Here is a 10,166-nt window from a genome sequence, read left to right on the forward strand (position 1 = left end):
GGTGATCCTAACTGACCTAAGATTAAATGTCAGGAATTGTGAAAAACTGAGTTTAAATGTATGTAAGCTTCCGACTTCAACTATATGATTCACAATTGTGTCACCTCTGGGTGAAATATGTACAGTATGTTCAATAAACAATATTACAATGTTCATGGAGGAACACATATTAACAATGTGTTCCTCCATGAACAGTGCAGTTATACAATTTTAAAAACATTACAATACATTCACAACACATTAAGTGTGTGCCCTCAGGCCACTACTCTACTACCACATATCTACAACAACAACATCCTTGTGTACGTGTGTGTACAGTGCGTATGTTATTGTGTGTATGCATGTCTCTTCACAGTCCCCGCTGTCCCATAAGGTGTATTTTTATCTGTCATTTAAATCTAATTTTACTGCTTGGATGAGTTTGTTATTGTGGAATAGAGTTCCATGTAGTCATGGCTCTATACTACTGTCCACCTCCCTTAGTCTGTTCTGTTTAGGTTAGTGTGTAGTCAAGGCTTTGTCATTAAAATTATATTGTGCCCATTTTTCAGATCTGCCAACCTGCTCAGTGGGTGACGGGTAACTGTCTTTCCACCAAGCTGTTCCAGGCCTGGAATGGCACGCTGGAACTTCCAGAGGCTTGTAGACCTGAAGCAGTGTGATGTGGTCCAGGTAATTATCAAACACACTCACTCAATCAATCACTCTGTTTTGTTGTGTAATTATTTTGACTTGGGGAAATTGTTCCTCTCTCTTTTAGCTCTGACACCCCTATTAGCTCAACCACAGTCTTCACAGCTGCAGTTTACCCCTGTATCTGCTACACCGGTCATGACAGCTGATACAGGTAATTATCACATGCATGTATGTATACACACATGCACACACTCCCTCGCTTGGGGCTCTATTCAATCCGTCCGCTTTAGCCGACATCCACAGTGGTTGTTTTGGCGGTGTCTCAGGTGGAACTGTGTTAGAGCTGTCAAATTCACAAGCTGTTCCTGGCATTATACCTAAAGCGGACATTGCCATTGACTGCACATTAACAGAAATCTCATGCAGCCCTGTTTACAAGTTAAAACACTGGAATTTGAGATGTAATCTACACTTTGATTAGTTCCTACTACACTGGCCGTGAAGGGAGAAACTTTTGAGGATTCCCAGATGGATACAGGTAATACCGCTCAACATGTCTGTATGTACATATGTTGGTGTGAGTGAGCATATGTAATATAATTCTGAATTACCTGTATCCATCTGGGAATCCTCAAAAGTTTCTCCCTTCACGGCCAGTGTAGTTGGAACTGGTGCAGCCGGTAAATTAAATACCACAGCAGAGGACTGCTGTGACTGCAGCTGAACTGCTGAGGGTGACAGATCTAAAAGAGAGAGGCAACATTTTCTTAACTGACAATAATCATACAACTAAATAAATTGAATGAGTGTAAGGCCTAGATTAAATCAGATGAAGTGTTAACCGGAGATGAGATGTAACTGCGTTGGATCTATCAAATCAGTAAGCAGCAGCTCTTGATCATTGTCACAAAACTACACCCGTCCTACTCTCGTTACAAGTTCAGAGCGAGAAAATATAGGTTATATAGAATTCTTGCCGCTCAAATTCAAAATCATTCAGCTAAATAATGAGGATTTCTATCAGCCTAATCGAGGCTAAAGCGGACGTGATTGAATAGAGCCCCAAGCGAGGGAGAGTGTGCATGTGTGTATACATGCATGTGATGATTACCTGTATCACCTGTTGTGACCGGTGTAGCAGGTACAGGGGCAAACTGCAGCCGTGAAGACTGGTTGAGGTAATAGGGGTGTCAGATCTAAAAGAGAGGAACAATTTTCTTAAGTTAAAATAATTATACAACAAAACAGAGTGATTGATTGAGTGAGTGTGCATACGTGTGTTTGATAATTACCTGGACCATATCACACTGTTTCAGGTCTACAAGCCTCTGGAAGTTCCAGCGTGCCACTTCAGGCCTGGAACAGCTAGGTGGAAACAACAGCTCGGGACAATAAAAGGCCACTAAAATGTGCAGTTTTGTCACAACACAACCCCACAGATATCTCAAGTCAGGGGAACGTGCAATTGGCATGTTGACTGCAGGAATGTTTACCAGATAATTGAATGTTCATTTCTCTACCATAAGCCACCAATGTTGTTTTAGAGAATTTGGCAGTACGTCCAACCACAACCGCAGACCACGTGTAACCACGCCAGCCCAGGACCTCCACATCCGGCTTCTTCACCTTGATCGTCTGAGATCAGCCACCCGTACAGCTGATGAAACAGGAGTATTTTTGTTAGTAATAAATCCCTTTTGTGGGGAAAACTCTGGCAGGTCTTGGCTCCCCAGTGGGTGGGTCTATGGCTGTGGCCCTTCCCAGTCATATAATATCCATAGATTAAAGTCCAATGAATTTATTTCAATTGACATTACCATATGAACTGTAACTCAGTAAATTTGTTGAAATTGTTGCATGTTGCGTTCAGTTTTGTTCAGTGTAGTGTATTTGTTCATATTTTAAGAAAACTATACAGTTGAAGTCGGACGTTTACATACACCTTAGCCAAATACATTTAAAGTCAGTTTTTCACAATTCCTGACATTTAATCCTAGTACAAATTCCCTGTCTTAGGTCAGTTAGGATCACCACTTTATTTTAAGAATGTGATTTGTCAGAATACGCTTTTTCAGTTCTGCCCACAAATTTTATATAGGATTGAGGTCAGGGCTTTGTAATGGCCACTCCAATACCTTGACTTTGTTGTCCTTAAGCCATTTTGCCACAACTTTGGAAGTATGCTTGGGGTCATTGTCCATTTGGAAGACCCATTTTGCAACCAAGCTTTAACTTCCTGACTGACGTCTTGAGATGTTGCTTCAATATAACCAAATAATTTTCCTGCCTCATGAAGCCATCTATTTTGTGAAGTTCACCAGTCCCTCCTGCAGCAAAGCACCCCCACAACATGATGCTGCCACCCCTGTGCTTCACGGTTGGGATGGTGTTCCTCGGATTGCAAGCCTCACACTTTTTCCTCCAAACATACCGATGGTCATCATGGCCAAACAGTTCTATTTTAGTTTCTTCAGACCAGAAAACATTTCTCCAAAAGGTACGAGATATTAATCTACTTTTCGGCAGGTAGCCTAGTGGTTAGAGCATTGGGCCAGTAACCGAAATGTTGCTGGATCGAATCCCTGAGCTGACAAGGTAAAAATCTGTCTTTCTTCCACTGAACAAGACATTTAACCCACTGTTCCCCAGTAGGCTGTCATTGTAATAAGAATGTGTTCTTAACTGACTTGCCTGGTTAAATAAAAAAAAACAATTCTGCTATTCATTTATATTCACTACAGGACTTACGGTACAGCTGTTTTTGTAACTGCATTACCACTTGCTATTCAAATTTTCCAAACAACTGCCGTTTTGACCATTAATGGAAGAAGTTAAAGAAAAAAGTTCCAAGTTATGACATCTCTCCCTACTTCTCTGCTTGACAAATCAAAAATCGGATTTGAAATCGAGCCTACCAATCTGTAACTAGAGCTGTTTTCATAGCCAATCACCTGTCTCTTTCTAGCTGTTGTAAATTATTTCAGAAGCAAGTAAATTCATTACTTTCCAAATCACTACCGTTTTGACCACTAACAACAAGTTAGACAAAAATATTTTTTAATCTTCCCCTACTCTGCTTGTGAAATCCGAATTGTTTTTAAAAATCGGGTCTACTATTCTCTAGGAAGCGAGCAATTTAAGTAACCCCTCGCCTGCTCTCTTCTAAAAACAGCTCTCTGTGTCCTTATTGAAATTCCAAAATGGAACCGTTGCTAGGATACTGAGGGCCAAAATGATGAGGAGAGAGAAGACAGTGGCTACGTGAAATCATACAACTTTTTACCTAAATCAGCTAATAATTCCACTGCAACCATTTAGAGAAAAAGTTAAATCCTTAACAGCTTTGTCTACCTCTCTGCTACTGAAATCTGGCGTTTGGACAGAATGTTTTTATTCGGATCAAATAACACAATAAAAAGTAATAGATGTGTCTTGGTTTTTATTTATTTATATTTCACCTATATTTAACCAGGTAAGCTAGTTGAGAACAAGTTCGCATTTACAACTGTGACCTGGCTAAGATAAAGCAAAGCAGTGCGACACAAACAACACAGCGTTGCACATGGAATAAACAAGCGTACAGTCAATAACACAACAGAAAAAAAGAAGGTATATACAGTGTGTGCAAATGGCTAATTGTCTAATTTTAATGCTGAGTATGAGGTCTTTCCCAATTCAGACATCGGTATCAACCTGTCTTTCAGTCAGACGACTCTATGACCAAATCCTCTCTCCTGTCTTCCATCTGTTGAAAATCGAGGTAGAGATGATGAGTGACACATGTATTCATGACACATGCGGTGGTGTTATCTTGTCCGTAAATTCAGTTTGCCTGCCTGTAATTTCTGTTTATTGAGGCAAGTTCCTGTGCATGCAAATGTATTTGGCGAATAAAGGTGATTCTGGTTCTGATATTGCTAAACACTTGTGATGTCCTGTCTTATTATTAATCACCTTTTGTCCCTTCTGAGGTCTTTGCCAGCACCAGTAGATCAGCTCAAGGCACATCTCATCACAGATACTGGTCATGAAGGAGCCTGACTTACAGATCCGACCCAGCTCCAATCACAGAGAAAGAGAGGATGAGAGAGTGAGAAAGACTGCCACCATATAGTCATGGAAGCCAACATAAAATACACAGTTGAACATAGCCAACCAGAGATTATGATTCACAGCTAATTCACAAGGGACATATAGCAGCATGGCACTGATTGGTTGGCATTTACTCACCCTGGCCCAAGAGTAGTCCATTAAGGCACCATGGATGGGGGGCACCTCCTTACAACATACAAGACACAAACAGCTCTGATTACATTATCAATGGTGGTTATATATGGTGGTTACTCTGAAACGGGACTGGTGTCTGGCCACTGCATCCTTATCTGATGATCATTATTTTTGCCCTAGAAAATACACAATACTGTTGTTGCTTGTTGGCATCTTTTTGGAGGTTAGCTGAAGCCCTAAAGTACTAGATAGCTAGTTGGCCTGATTATTTAGCAGGGATCTTACAGTGGGTAGCCAGTTCGAGTTTAAATAATATTGAAAGCAAGCTAGCAACATGCATCAGACAAATCACGTTTTCTTGTAAATAAGCTAGCTAGCTAATGTTATGGTTCTTCGAATAACTTATAGGGGTTCCCGCACAGTTTCAATTTGAAGATCCTCTAAAGGATACTCCAGGAATCTTTTATTTTTAGAGTGTACTTTCACTCAAGTAGTATTTTGCTGGGTGAAATTCACTTTTACTTGAGTAATTTCCTATTTAAGTATCTTTCATTTTACTCAAGTATGACAATTGGGTGCTTGTCCACCACTGCCAGGTTTTCTGAGCAATCGAATTATTAGGACATGTAAACATTTCCAGCTGTGTATTTCTGTGCATGTGCTAGCACCAGCAACACGGGCTTCCCTCTTTTACGCGAGTGAAGTGAGTTCAGAAAAACTGAAAGAATGCATCTTAGAAATAATGTTAAAATACAAACTTTATCAAAAATGCTTCCCAAAAATAACATGGTCGCTGTGGTAGAACGTTTATTTTGATTGCCGGTTTTCTGCATTTATCAGTCCCATCATCAGGTAACCTGATATCAGATGTGTCCATGTAAATAGGAATACTAGATATAATTATTTTTGCAAAGCATGTAAACATTTAAATCAAACTATTATATTTATCTGACAATTCACAATAATCATATTATTGTGCGCAATGTAACCATACTCAATGACGTTAACTGCATTTGATCACAATTGCTCCAAGATGGTATAGCAGTCAGACGTCTTTTGTCCTCATCTTGTCGTGTCCAGGATATATATATATATATATTTACAACTTTCCTCGCATACATTGTTATATCTTTTTTTCATTTTCCATTAACTAATCTTCAAAACACTCTCCTTTAGCCCGCCTCACCAATTTATTTAAAAAAAATATATATATATTTACCTCAAATCTGTAATCCTCCATAGAAGCTAGCCAGAAGCTAGCCAGAAACTAATCCAGAAGCTAGCCAGAAGCTAGCCTGAAGCTAACCAGAAACTAATCAGAAGCTAGTTAGCTTCTTTACTAGCTAATCGTTAGTATTCAGCTAACCACGGTTTGTGGTCATCAGCTGTCCTTTAGCTCGAAAATCTATCGGCAGTTTTGTACAGCGCGGCTCGGACCGGAACATACCGGACCTATTTTTCTCTCCATGTCCCCGGATTTCAACCGCTAACTCTGGACATTTATACCTGGATCTCGCAGCTAGCTAGCTGCTATCCGTGTGACTATCGGCTTACGTCGATTCCGGAGCAAACATCAATTATTCCGGAGCTAGCCAGCTGAAGAGTTCCATCAGTCACTCCTGGGCTACAATCACCTATCCGGACAGGTTTTACTGCCAACACGGAGCCCCACCAGGCCTTCACAACTGGACTACCGACGTTATCTACCCGAGGGAGTTATCCGGCTGGCTGGCTCCTCCGTTGCGACGTTACCTGAACGCCCATCTGCGTAACGCCCACGTTACCTGAACGCTAATCATTAGCTGTCTTACCGTCTGCTATCTGAATAGACCTATCGGACATTTAAAAAAAATATATATATATATATATAACTATATCTATTGTTTTTTTTGCGAATTGGATTGATCCCCTCTACCACACGGAACCCCACTAAACCTACCGACGGAAACGCAGTGGCTAAAAACAGACCTCCATCCTATGCTAGCTTGCTACTGATGGCCCGGCTAGCTGTCTGAATCGCCGTGACCCCAACCAACCTCACTACTCACTAGACTCTTTTGATCACTCTACTAAGCATGCCTCTCCTTAATGTCAATATGCCTTGTCCATTGCTGTTCTGGTTAGTGTTTATTGGCTTATTTCACTGTAGAGCCTCAAGTCCTGCTCACAATACCTTATTCAACCTATTAGTTCCACCACTCACACATGCGATGGCATCTCCTGGTTTCAATGATGATTCTAGAGACAATATCTCTCTCATCATCACTCAATACCTAGGTTTACCTCCACTGTATTCACATCCTACTGTACCTTTGTCTGTACATTATACCTTGAAGCTATTTTATCGCCCCCAGAAACCTCCTTTTACTCTCTGTTCCAGACGTTCTAGACGACCAATTCTTATTGCTTTTAGCCGTACCCTTATCCTCCTCCTCCTCTGTTCCTCTGGCGATGTAGAGGTGAATCCAGGCCCTGCAGTGCCTAGCTCCACTCCTATACCCCAGGCGCTCTCTTTTGATGACTTCTGTAACCGTAATAGCCTTGGTTTCATGCATGTTAACATTAGAAGCCACCTCCCTAAGTTTGTTTTATTCACTGCTTTAGCACACTCTGCCAACTCGGATGTTCTAGCTGTGTCTGAATCCTGGCTTAGGAAGACCACCAAAAATTCTGAAATTTTCATCCCAAACTACAACATTTTCAGATAAGATAGAACTGCCAAAGGGGGCGGTGTTGCAATCTACTGCAAAGATAGCCTGCAGAGTTCTGTCCTACTATCCAGGTCTGTACCCAAACAATTTGAACTTCTACTTTTAAAAATCGTCCTCTCTAAAAACAAGTCTCTCACCGTTGCCGCCTGCTATAGACCACCCTCTGCCCCCAGCTGTGCTCTGGACACCATATGTGAACTGATTGCCCCCCATCTATCTTCAGAGCTCGTGCTGCTAGGCGACCTAAACTGGAACATGCTTAACACCCCAGCCATCCTACAATCTAAGCTTGATGCCCTCAATCTCACACAAATTATCAATGAACCTAGCAGGTACCTCCCCAAAGCCTTAAACACGGGCACCCTCATAGATATCATCCTAACCAACTTGCCCTTTAAATACACCTCTGCTGTCTTCAACCAAAATCTCAGCGATCACTGCTTCATTGCCTGCATCCGTAATGGATCAGCGGTCAAACGCACTCCACTGAATCACTTCAGCGAGCAGGCCTTTCTAATCGACCTGGCTGGGGTATCCTGGAAGGATATTGATCTCATGCCTTCCTAACCATCTTAAATAAGCATGCCCCATTCAATAAATTTAGAACCAGGAACAGATAAAGCCCTTGGTTCTCCCCAGACCTGACTGCCCTTAACCAACACAAAAACATCCTATGGCATTCTGCATTAGCATCGAACAGCCCCCGTGATATGCAAATGTTCAGGGAAGCTAGAAACCATTATACACAGGCAGTTAGAAAAGCCAAGGCTTTTTCAATCAGAAATGTGCTTCCTGCAACAATAACTCAAAAAAGTTCTGGGACATTGTAAAGTCCATGGAGAATAAGAACACCTCCTCCCAGCTGCCCACTGCACTGAAGATAGGAAACACTGTCACCACTGATAAATCCACTATAATTGAGAATTTCAATAAGCATTTTTCTACGGCTGGCCATGCTTTCCACCTGGCTACCCCTACCCCGGTCAACAGCACTACACCCCCCACAGCAACTCGCCCAAGCCTTCCCCATTTCTCCTTCTCCCAAATCCAGCCAGCTGATGTTCTGAAAGAGCTGCAAAATCTGGACCCCTACAAATCAGCCGGGCTAGACAATCTGGACCTTTTCTTTCTAAAATATCTGACAAAATTGTTGCCACCCCTATTACTAGCCTGTTCAACCTCTCTTCGTGTCATCTGAGATTCCCAAAGATTGGAAAGCAGCTGCGGTCATCCCCCTCTTCAAAGGGGGGGACACTCTTGACCCAAACTGCTACAGACCTATATCTATCCTACCCTGCCTTTCTAAGCTCTTCGAAAGCCAAGTTAACAAACAGATTACCGACCATTTCGAATCTCACCATACTTTCTCTGCTATGCAATCTGGTTTCAGAGCTGGTCATGGGTGCACCTCAGCCATGCCATTCTGTATACTTCTGGCCCTTATTTGGACACTGTGTTAACAACCCTCGAGGCAAGCTTCAATGCCATACAACTCTCCTTCCGTGGCCTCCAATTGCTCTTAAATACAAGTAAAACTAAATGCATGCTCTTCAACCGATCGCTGCCTGCACCTGCCCGCCTGTCCAACATCACTACTCTGGACGGCTCTGACTTAGAATACGTGGACAACTACAAATACCTAGGTGTCTGGTTAGACTGTAAACTCTCCTTCCAGACCCACATCAAACATCTCCAATCCAAAGTTAAATCTAGAATTGGCTTCCAATTTCGCAACAAAGCATCCTTCACTCATGCTGCCAAACATACCCTTGTAAAACTGACCATCCTACCAATCCTCGACTTCGGCGATGACATTTACAAAATAGCCTCCAATACCCTACTCAACAAATTGGATGCAGTCTATCACAGTGCAATCCGTTTTGTCCCCAAAGCCCCATATACTACCCACCATTGCGACCTGTACGCTCTCGTTGGCTGGCCCTCGCTTCATACTCATCGCCAAACCCACTGGCTCCATGTCATCTACAAGACCCTGCTAGGTAAAGTTCCCCCTTATCTCAGCTCTCTGGTCACCATAGCATCACCCACCTGTAGCACGAGCTCCAGCATGTATATCTCTCTGGTCACCCCCAAAACCAATTATTTCTTTGGCCGCCTCTCCTTCCAGTTCTCTGCTGCCAATGACTGGAACGAACTACAAAAATCTCTGAAACTGGAAACACTTATCTCCCTCACTAGCTTTAAGCACCAACTGTCAGAGCAGCTCACAGATTACTGCACCTGTACATAGCCCACCTATAATTTAGCCCAAACAACGACCTCTTTCCCTACTGTATTTATTTTTGTATTTTTATTTATTTTGCTCCTTTGCACCCCATTATTTTTATTTCTACTTTGCACATTCTTTCACTGCAAATCTACCATTCCAGTGTTTTACTTGCTATATTGTATTTACTTTGCCACCATGGCCTTTTTTTGCCTTTACCTCCCTTATCTCACCTCATTTGCTCACATCGTATATAGACTTGTTTATACTGTATTATTGACTGTATGTTTGTTTTACTCCATGTGTAACTCTGTGTCGTTGTATGTGTCGAACTGCTTTGCTTTGTCTTGGCCAGGTCGCAATTG

This window comes from Oncorhynchus mykiss, chromosome 1, assembly GCF_013265735.2.
Source record: "Oncorhynchus mykiss isolate Arlee chromosome 1, USDA_OmykA_1.1, whole genome shotgun sequence".
In the NCBI taxonomy this organism is placed as follows: domain Eukaryota; kingdom Metazoa; phylum Chordata; class Actinopteri; order Salmoniformes; family Salmonidae; genus Oncorhynchus; species Oncorhynchus mykiss.